Source organism: Camelus dromedarius, chromosome 14 (genome assembly GCF_036321535.1).
Source record: "Camelus dromedarius isolate mCamDro1 chromosome 14, mCamDro1.pat, whole genome shotgun sequence".
Taxonomy (NCBI): domain Eukaryota; kingdom Metazoa; phylum Chordata; class Mammalia; order Artiodactyla; family Camelidae; genus Camelus; species Camelus dromedarius.
The window spans coordinates 51234752-51244097 of record NC_087449.1 but is presented as its reverse complement, the minus strand read 5'-3'; positions in this window follow the sequence as shown (position 1 = coordinate 51244097).

The following is a 9346-nucleotide window of genomic DNA, read 5'->3' as shown; positions in this document are numbered from 1 at the left end:
ATGTGCACAAGCAGTTGCAATGAATCATTCCTCAGGCTGCCTTGGCAGTAGCCATCTATCTTTCTGTTCATTCATTAAGTAAACACTTGTAAGTACCATCTATATGCCAGGCTTTGTGCTAGGCACTGGCAGTACAGAGATGAGGACTCAGTCCCTGCACTCAAGGAATTCATTCTCCAGACGTTGTTTGAAGTTAAGAACTACATTTTAATATAATTAGTTTCCTTTGTAATCCTGTGTATTTTATTTCATGTGTTGAAAAACATTGTTCCAAGAATTGGTCCATAGCGCCAGCAGATTGATTACCAAAGATACAAAAAGGTTAAGCCTTTGTCTAGTGAGATACTGAAACATCATCACATTGGGGTAAGTACAGTGATAGTGCTATCGGCTGGGAGCAGAGAGAGCAAAGGGTCAAGCACCTAACCCAGCTGGGAGGCAGGGGTCAGCAAGTATGGGAGTACTTCTAGAGAAATACCTAAGCTGATTTAGGAGAGAACATTTTGGCTACTTTTTTGGTACTGCATTTTCAAGTAGTCGGGTTTATTTGTACAAGAGGGGGGAAATGTCCTTAGTCTCTTTTTGCTTCTGCCTCCAGAGCAAGGTAGAGTCAGCAGCACAGGCAGTCTCCTAAGAGCACCCCACCGGAGAAAGCTGAATCGTGTGTCAGCTTCTTTGAGTTTCCATCAGGTGAATCTAGTGCAGGACTAGAGTTTAGAAGGCAAATAAATGCTCCAAATATTTCTGCCACGTGCTTTCCACAAAGGCCTCAGGGTCAGCTGTTCAACTGTCACGTCTTGGCCATGTCCTTGTGTGAAGCCTGCCTTGCTCTCTTCCCCTTTTCAGTTTCCAGGCTCTGTCCCTGCCCTTCTACCCCACCTCAGAAAAAAAACTTCCTATCATTCCAAAGTAAAAAAGGGACAATAGACTTGAATATTCACGATTTAGAGCTACTTCGTGTGAAGTTGCTTTCACACTTCTGTCCATATTAGGGAAGGAGGACTAGAGTTAATCCAAATACGTTGGAAATTAATGTTCGGTTCAGGTGGCCTGACACCCTTTAGTGGTGGCATTTTATCCCATTTCATGAAAAGCATGAAAGGTAACATCATGAAAAACATTAAAGGTAAGTGTATGTTGAGAAGTATTGAGAACATCTGATGATAAACATAGTAATATCAAGCATGAAGTACAAAACTACTGGTTCATTGAGTTATAACTGGTTCACTCTAGCAGGGAAGTAGAAAGGACAAAGAAAAGTTTGAATTCTCAAAATAGGCATGAGGTTATGATTCAGTTAGGGCAATACTCCTGAGAAAATAGTCCTCTCTGAGATAAAAAGTGAGATACTAGGCTAGCCCCTGCATTTCCAGACAACTTACCTCGTACAGTTGTTCACAGATCCTTCACACCTTGGATACCTCCTCCTTGGGAAATTCTTGTGTAGTCTAACATACTACAATAACAACCAAGGTGGTTGTTCTACCAAGGGATCCGGTGGGGTCACTTCTGCTAGATGGGGACTTTCTGCCCCTGAAATTTCTCTCCTTATACAGTCTTGAGTCATTTCTATGTGTCCTTCCCAACTCTTTCTTAGTCCTGAGCTATGCAATTTGACTTTCCTCTAGAAGGTTCTACTTTCCTCAAACATCTTTATCCATACTCCTACTTCTCTGGCCCTTGCTTAACGGAACCAAATGTAACTTAGTTCCTAAATTCTGCCATGTTAGTAACTCTACCTTTCTGCTCTGTCAGTAACTTAACTCTTGAGACAATCATTTCTTCTCAAGGAAACCCCAAGACCCAAACCTCAGCATATATGCATAGACTACAGTCTTCACTACCTAAAACAGCCTTCTTAACTCCATCCATCAACTGAATTAAAGCACCTTTGGGATGTGCTTGTGCAGTGAGTATAGGTAAGTTCCCCAGAACACACATATTCTAAAACCTAACTTTTACACCCGATTGATTGCCTGTGGGTCTGTGGCCCAGGCTAAGATATGCCTCTTTCCTAGATAAGTCTTTTCGGCCCAGTGTGATTCCTAGTAGCTTTTCACAACTACCTGAAATTTCTGTCTTATGAGCCTCTCAACATGAAGACTCAACATAAAGTAGGCCACACCCTACTTTGAAATTGCTTCTGGGCTCTCCTGCATCTAAGGTTTCCAATTCTGTACCTTTACTAGTAGTCATGGCTTATAATATGGTATGTATGGATTGCTTTTTCTAGTTTGAGAATAAGAATAAAGAATAGTATTGGAACAATACACATAAAGGTAAACGTGAGGCTGGGTAATGACTCAGAAGGAAAGACAGGTTCCTCATTGGGCTTTGTAGGTGCTTCTGTGAGGAAAGCACACACCAAGGTGGAGGGGTGAAGACGGGTGGGGAAGTGTTACCTGCACTTCAAGTTATAAGGGTTTGGGGTTTTTTAAAAAATCTTCTCTGCTGTTCTCTCTAAAGAAATCTATGTATTATAGACCAAACTGGAAGACCACAGCTCTGATTCAGCCTTAAGATTTATTTTGTTTGGTCCACATTTTTGTTTTATTGTGTTTTAACTTTTTATTGAAATATAAATGCATACAGGAAAGTGCACAAATCACTGTACAATTTGATAAAATGAACACACCCATGAAATCAGCTTTCAGATCAAGGAAGAAAAGAAAAAAAACCCCAGCATCTCACCCAGTCAGGGTAACCACTCTGTCGGTCTCTAACATTATATCTTAGGTTTACCCATAATGTTGTGTGAAGTATAGTTGGTTGCTTCTCATTGCTGTGTAGAGATTGTTACTATGTCACAGCTGATCCATTCTAATGATGGGCAGTTGGGTAGCTTCCAGTTTGGAGCTATTATAAATAATGCTTCTGAACATTCTTGTACATGTCTTTTGATGAACATATATATGCATTTATGCTTACACAGAGTTTCAAACTTTAGGACAGTTCATGTGAAAAATTAAAGATACAGTTTTTCTTTATTTTTTAATTGAAAAAATTTTTTTTTAATTTTGGGGGGAGGTAATTAGGTTTATTTATTTATTTTTTTAATGGAGGTACTGGGGATTAAATCCAGGACCTCGTGCATACTAAGCATGTGCTCTACCACTGAGCTATGCCCTCCCCCTCAACAATTTTTTCTTAAAAAAAAAAAAAATCCGGAAGACCTGACAACACTGAGTCCACATTTCCTCATAGCAACACATGACTGGAACTGAGGCCTATCTTAGGTGGGCCATGGCTTCTTCACGGACTCTGTCACTCCCTATTACAAACGCAGACCTACTTATTTTGGTTAGCTTAGTTCTTGATTCAATAATCTCTTAGGACACTCTTCCCCCCCAGATAACTGCCAAGCTTATTACCTCACTTCCTCCATCTCTGTTCACATGCTACCTTATCAGAGAGGACTTCCCTGACCACCCACCCTATTAAAAGTGGTAACTTCCTCACGCACTATGCTTCCTATTTTCCTTCACCTGCTTTATTATTCTTTGTTTTACTTATCATCACCTGACATACATTTATTTTTTCTCCCCCAACTAGAATGGATGCTCCATGAGAGCAGGGACCTTTCTTGTCTCTCAGTCACTGCTGTTTCTATAGTCCCTAGAATAGTACCTGGAATGTAGTAGAAGCTGGATAGATATTTGATGCATGAATGACAATAACAATAGTAGCCAATACTAACTGAAGGGTAACTATGGACCAAGCATTGTTCTAAGCACTTTACATATGTCAATCCATTTGATCCTCAAGACAATCCTACGTGTGGATAGCATTATTTACTTCATTTTACAATGAGGAAACTAACATTTATAGTCTACTCTAAACAATAGATACATTTGAAGCATTGTCTATGGATCAAATATACCTTGAAATATACTAGAGAAGTTTAATACCGAAAAGGAACCCTTCAAAGAACCATTTTATAATGATGATGTTTTATTTATAACATGTTTAGTCACTTCTTAAGTTGTGTTTGTTTACATTCAACTTTTAGTCTCTCAACATTTTCAGTTGAAAGACTGGGCCTGGATTGGGATGCAACTTAGCTGGGATTTCAGAGATCTGGGGCAGTGGCAGCCATCAGATTTTGCTATCTGCGATGGGCAGCAAGTTCTGTTCACCATCTTTCAGGAGTACTGGAAAGGGAGTAGTGGTGGGAGGGAATGTCCACTCACCTGAGAAAGGATTTCAGAGCCCAGATCATCTGTCCATCAGGAAGTACTGATTTATCACTTTGTTAATGGTCCTGCTTGAGATGATGCTGATGTCAGGGGCCCTGGTTAGAACGCCATCATTTGCTTGCTAAGCTCCTACTGTGTAGAACCCCGCCCTATGTGCCTTTTTACACAAGGAATCTACTCCATAGAACATACTGTAATAAAGCCTTTGCCAACTGAGCAAAAAGCAGATATTCCCCGCTCCAAGAACAAAAATGGAAGCACTATGCCTCAGAAATGCTAAGTTAACATTTCCATTGACTGAGACATTCTGAGCAAACTGGATATGGCCTCTCATATTCTGCAGCTGCCACCAGGGACTAAAAGGGAAGGATGTATCTGTGAAGCATTGTCATAGTTTAGACGTACATTCAGTGGTTTAAATATTTTTTCTTGGCACAGACTTAAAATGGAACCAGTCCTTCCAGGGGCTCCCTGGTTTCATTTCCCCTTGGCACTATCTCTAGAAATCTTGTTTACACTTTATTTTTCTCTCTGGCCTATTGTCTTAGATGGAGACTGTAAGCTGTTCCCTAGCACGGTGCTACTCAGACTTTTAGATCCCACATATCAGTAAAAGAGACCGAAAAGAAAAGAAAAGAAAAGAAAAGAAATGAAAAGAAAAGAGCTCTTAGGAACCAATATGGGGTTCCCAACATTATATTTTACCAAGTAAGGATATTTAAAAAAATGATTAGTTCTTACTGGCATCATTGGAGAATAAAGGGAATTTTCACATCAAAAAGGTAGGAGGGAGATAATCAAGAAATAAAGAACAGTCCTCTACCTTGAACAAGTTGAGCTTTATGAAAAGCTCATTACATTATAATTACCTTTCTTATTTCTTGGGGGGACTGGTGAAAATTTCAGCTTTCCCCTCTAGACTCTGAGGTGAATCTTCAAGCCTCCTTTACTGCTGGCTCTTTCTTGGTTCTTGTTCTTTTCTGCCCTTAACATCTCCAACAGCTACCCTTGTATATACACAGCTGAGAATTCCTAGTGTCCTTAGGCCACCTGGCCCAGCTGTAGGCCTTTTCTTCCTTTAGCCTTTGCTCTTTTCAAAACGCCATTCATAAAACACACCTGCATGTTAAAAGCCAGTCATAAACTTATCTTGGGCTTTCCACAGTGCCTTTCCTTTAACATTCAATTAACCTAGTTAAATCTGCACATTTAACTTTTTAACACAAATATTGGCCCCACCAGGTTTTCTTTAATAAAATGGGGCTTGACATTAGTAGGGAGAATTTTGAAAATGAATAAGATAAATTAATTTGACATTTACTTAGCATTGGATTATAGAGATCAATAATAAACATGTTGTTTGTCCGATAAGCAGTCATAGATTTACTGGAGAGGCAATGTGTAAGCAGGGGGTTGGTTCTCTTAACCTGGGGTCCATGGGATGGGTGGGCTTGGGCAAGGGAGGGCTTAATGAGACTGCAGACAAAAACTTGGGTGTACGATGGGGAGGGTATAGCTCAGTGGTTGAGTGCATGCTTAGCATGCACGAGGTCGTGGGTTCAACCCCCAGTGCCTCCTCTAAAAAATAAACCTAATTACCTCCCCCTAAAAAACAGACAAAAATAAATAAGAGTATTAAGAAATTTTGGGGGTGTATGTGCATTTTTTTCTGAGAAGTTTCATTGCCATCATTAGACTCTCCACTGAATCCAAAATTTCCAAAAGAAAAAGAAATACTGATGTAAACAGAAAGTTTTAATACAGTAAAACAAGTTACCATGAGGAAATATGACCAATATCATGGCTGAACAAAGAATAGAGCACCGGCTTTCTGCTTGGGGGAAAAATATGGCTTCATTGACCAGGGTCTTGAAGGACACATAGAAGCTGGGAAGGGGAGATGGCAAGGAAATTTAAGGCAGAAAGAACTGCGTGTGCAAATTCATGGATCTTAGGGAAAAAATGTGTATTTGGGAAAAATTCAATGTGGCTGGAGCATGGGGTGGACAGTGAGAAATATAGTGGATGAGAGAGTTATAAGCTTTGTGCTCTGTGTGGACTGTAGGGAAGCAGCAGAAATATTTAAAAATAGGTTTTTATACTGTCAGTTGTGTGAAGTAGATAAACATTTCTCAAGGGCATTCTCTTCTATTCCTGCCTTACTAAGGGAGGGATTTGGGCTATGAGGTCTGCAGTTCCAAAAGGCTGGAAAAGTTTGAGAACTAGAGCTTTGGGACCCAGCCCAGCCCAGCCCATGGCAAAATTCTAGAATATGTAAAAACTGTCCTCCTTTCCTACTTTTCTCTCATCCTCTCTGCCCCCTTCATAGATCCAGAAGGATCTCCTTGGTTTCCAATTTCCAGAGGTCTAAAATGGTGGAAATGGAAGGAACCTCAGAAGTTATTTGGGTCCAACTTCCCTATATTACAGTCTTGGAAATAGACTTCGAGTGGGGAAATGTTTTCTCTCCTTGTCTCCCCTCCCTTCTATCTCTCCGGTTTGGTGCCGGATCTGTGGCTCTTCTCCCTCTCTCTTGAGGAAATCTCAAGGACTCCTTTGGCTTCAATGAACATCCCCATATCAGAGACTCCAGGATTTGTATTCCCAGCCCTGATTTTACTCTCTAAGCCCCAAAGCTTTTGTCAATAGAACTTTTCTAACTGATGTTTTATGTTCTCCTGAAACCCAGCAAGTCCAAAGATAAGCTTATGATCTTTCCCTTTCCCCACATTAGAAAATGGCACCTCACCCATCCAATTGCTCAAATCAAACTAAATATTGTGTTGATATCCCCCCATGTAATGCCCTCCCCACAACCCAATCAATCACCAAGACCTCTCATTTTACCTCCTAAGATACCCATCTTGTCCATCTCTCAAGGTTTTCATTACCACCATATTAGACAATTAACTTCTGCCTGGATTTACTGCAGTATTCTAACTCCTAGTCTGCTCTTTTCTCCTGGAGTCTAGTTCCCACACTGCAACCAGAGTGAACTTCTTAAAACAGAAACCTGAGAATGCTATGCTCCTATTAACCCTTTACTAGCTGATCATCATTTATAGCTAACAATTAAAGTCCCTATTTTTCTCTTTTTTGCCTTATTCTGGTCTAAGTCTCATCTGGTGATGCCCTCTCATTATGACCCAGTTATGCTGGCCTTTTTACAGTTCCTCACCAGTGCCAAGCTCCTTCCCCACTTAGGTGTTTTGCACATATTGTCTCTCACTTCCCTTCTCTCATTGTCTGGTCTATTTCTCATCATCCTTCAGGTTTTAGCTGAAGCTTAGGACTTCAGGGAAAATTTTCTTGGTCTCCTAAGTGAGGTCGTCTATGCTTTCTTATTGCACTGTGCACAACTGTAATCGAATAACTATTTAAATAACTATTTTATTACTCTCAAGTTTTTCTGACTATAGGCTTCAGGAATGGGAGGAAGTGAAGTCTTAAGACTTCCTCAGCACAATGAGTGTCCCTCAATAAATACTTGTTAAAAGAGGGATTGAGTGCTTTATGCACCCAGTGGCAGAGCTGAAACTAGAAGCCAAACCCATTTCCAGTACAGTATTCTTTTCTCAAACCATAAGGGGTCTGTCTCCCTAAAATGATATCCCACACTCTAAGCTTCCTTTCCTTCTTCCCAGTGATGAAATATTTGTCTTGTGTGTTCTGTTTAGGGACCCATTAAAGCCAATCTAGTGAACAAATTCAGGTTTAGAGATGACCCTTCCCCCAGGATATCTGCATTTTAACTGGAAACTCCTGTAGGACAAAATGTAATCCCAAAGGAACTAATAAAAATTTCAGGTACTACAAAAATATTAAATTTTCACTATCATCCCTTAATGAGATTGTAGGAAAAGAACTTACAAGGTACCAGATTTGCTTTAATGTTTGGCTTTTTGTTCTTTGAACTTTATCTTTGCGACAAATTAGGTAGATATTATCCCTTATATCAAATAAAAGAATCTCTGAAAGGTTTAATAATTTACATAATTTTGCAAATCTGTTGGGTACACCAGTGTTTAGTCCCTCCCCCTCCCAGGATATGACTTCTGCTTTCAAGGGTAAGTGTAGGCAACTGCTTGTGCTACACACAAATCTGGGCCGTAGGGTCAACTGGATGAGTATTGTAAAAGAAAAAAAAAGGCTTACTAAGTTTCTTTTATTCCCTTGATGGGATCTATGCTCTGAGATTGGACTCTGACAGAAGTCTATCACATTTGGGGCCTGACCTTATTCATTCCAACCATAAATGTGTTCATGGGCAGAAAAAATGCTTTGTGCACTTTAAGCAAATTATGATGTAAAATCCAAGACGCTGTGTTATTTATTTTACAAAGAGTCCATCAAAGCCTCCTATCTAGGGAGTGGATGGTATCAGGTTGACATTTAATAGTGTATTATTTATCTGTTTACTACTATTTGCAATAACAAAAGCTATTAGGAGATGGGCTGTCCTAGGATCAACTATCCCTGTAGGAGTTAGGTTTGCCTCTGATTAAAAATGCTTTAGCCTCTCCTTTGGATCTCCTCTGGATTCTGGTTTCTGAATACAGGATTTCTCCTGGGGGGCAGAGGGACACTATTACGTTCCTCTCAATGTCAGATACACCTATTTAATAGCTTTGTGACCTTGGGCGCATGACTTAACCTCTCTGTTTCCTCAGTTGGAAAAGGGATAGATTGATAAGTTACTTTGAAGATGCTGAAAACCTTTAATATATTTGAAAGCACCTAACAACAAAGCCTATAGCAGGTATTCAAATAGCATTAATTTCCTTCCTTCCCCAGATAAGGACAATCCCTCTAGAAGTCCATAGATTTATAGACTCTCTGGACTCGATGAAAGAACTTGCAAAATTTTGTGTTACATGTGTGAAGTGCGTTCTTCTTGGAAATAAAGTCCACAGTTTTAACAATCAAGGGGGCCAGCGACATCCCTAAAAAAAATTGTAGATTCTCCTCCCTGCAATGCAAAACAGTGGGTTCCTTTCTCAGGGGATCAGATTTTTTGTAGATATTTTTATCCTCTGGGCAGTGTTTTTGTAGTCAGCTAATAGAGGAGGACAACCACATTGGGGTGGGGCGTGTCTTTCTCGGGGCAGGGCCCCCACGAACTTTCCCTCATGGCTCGGTGACCCCTGTTC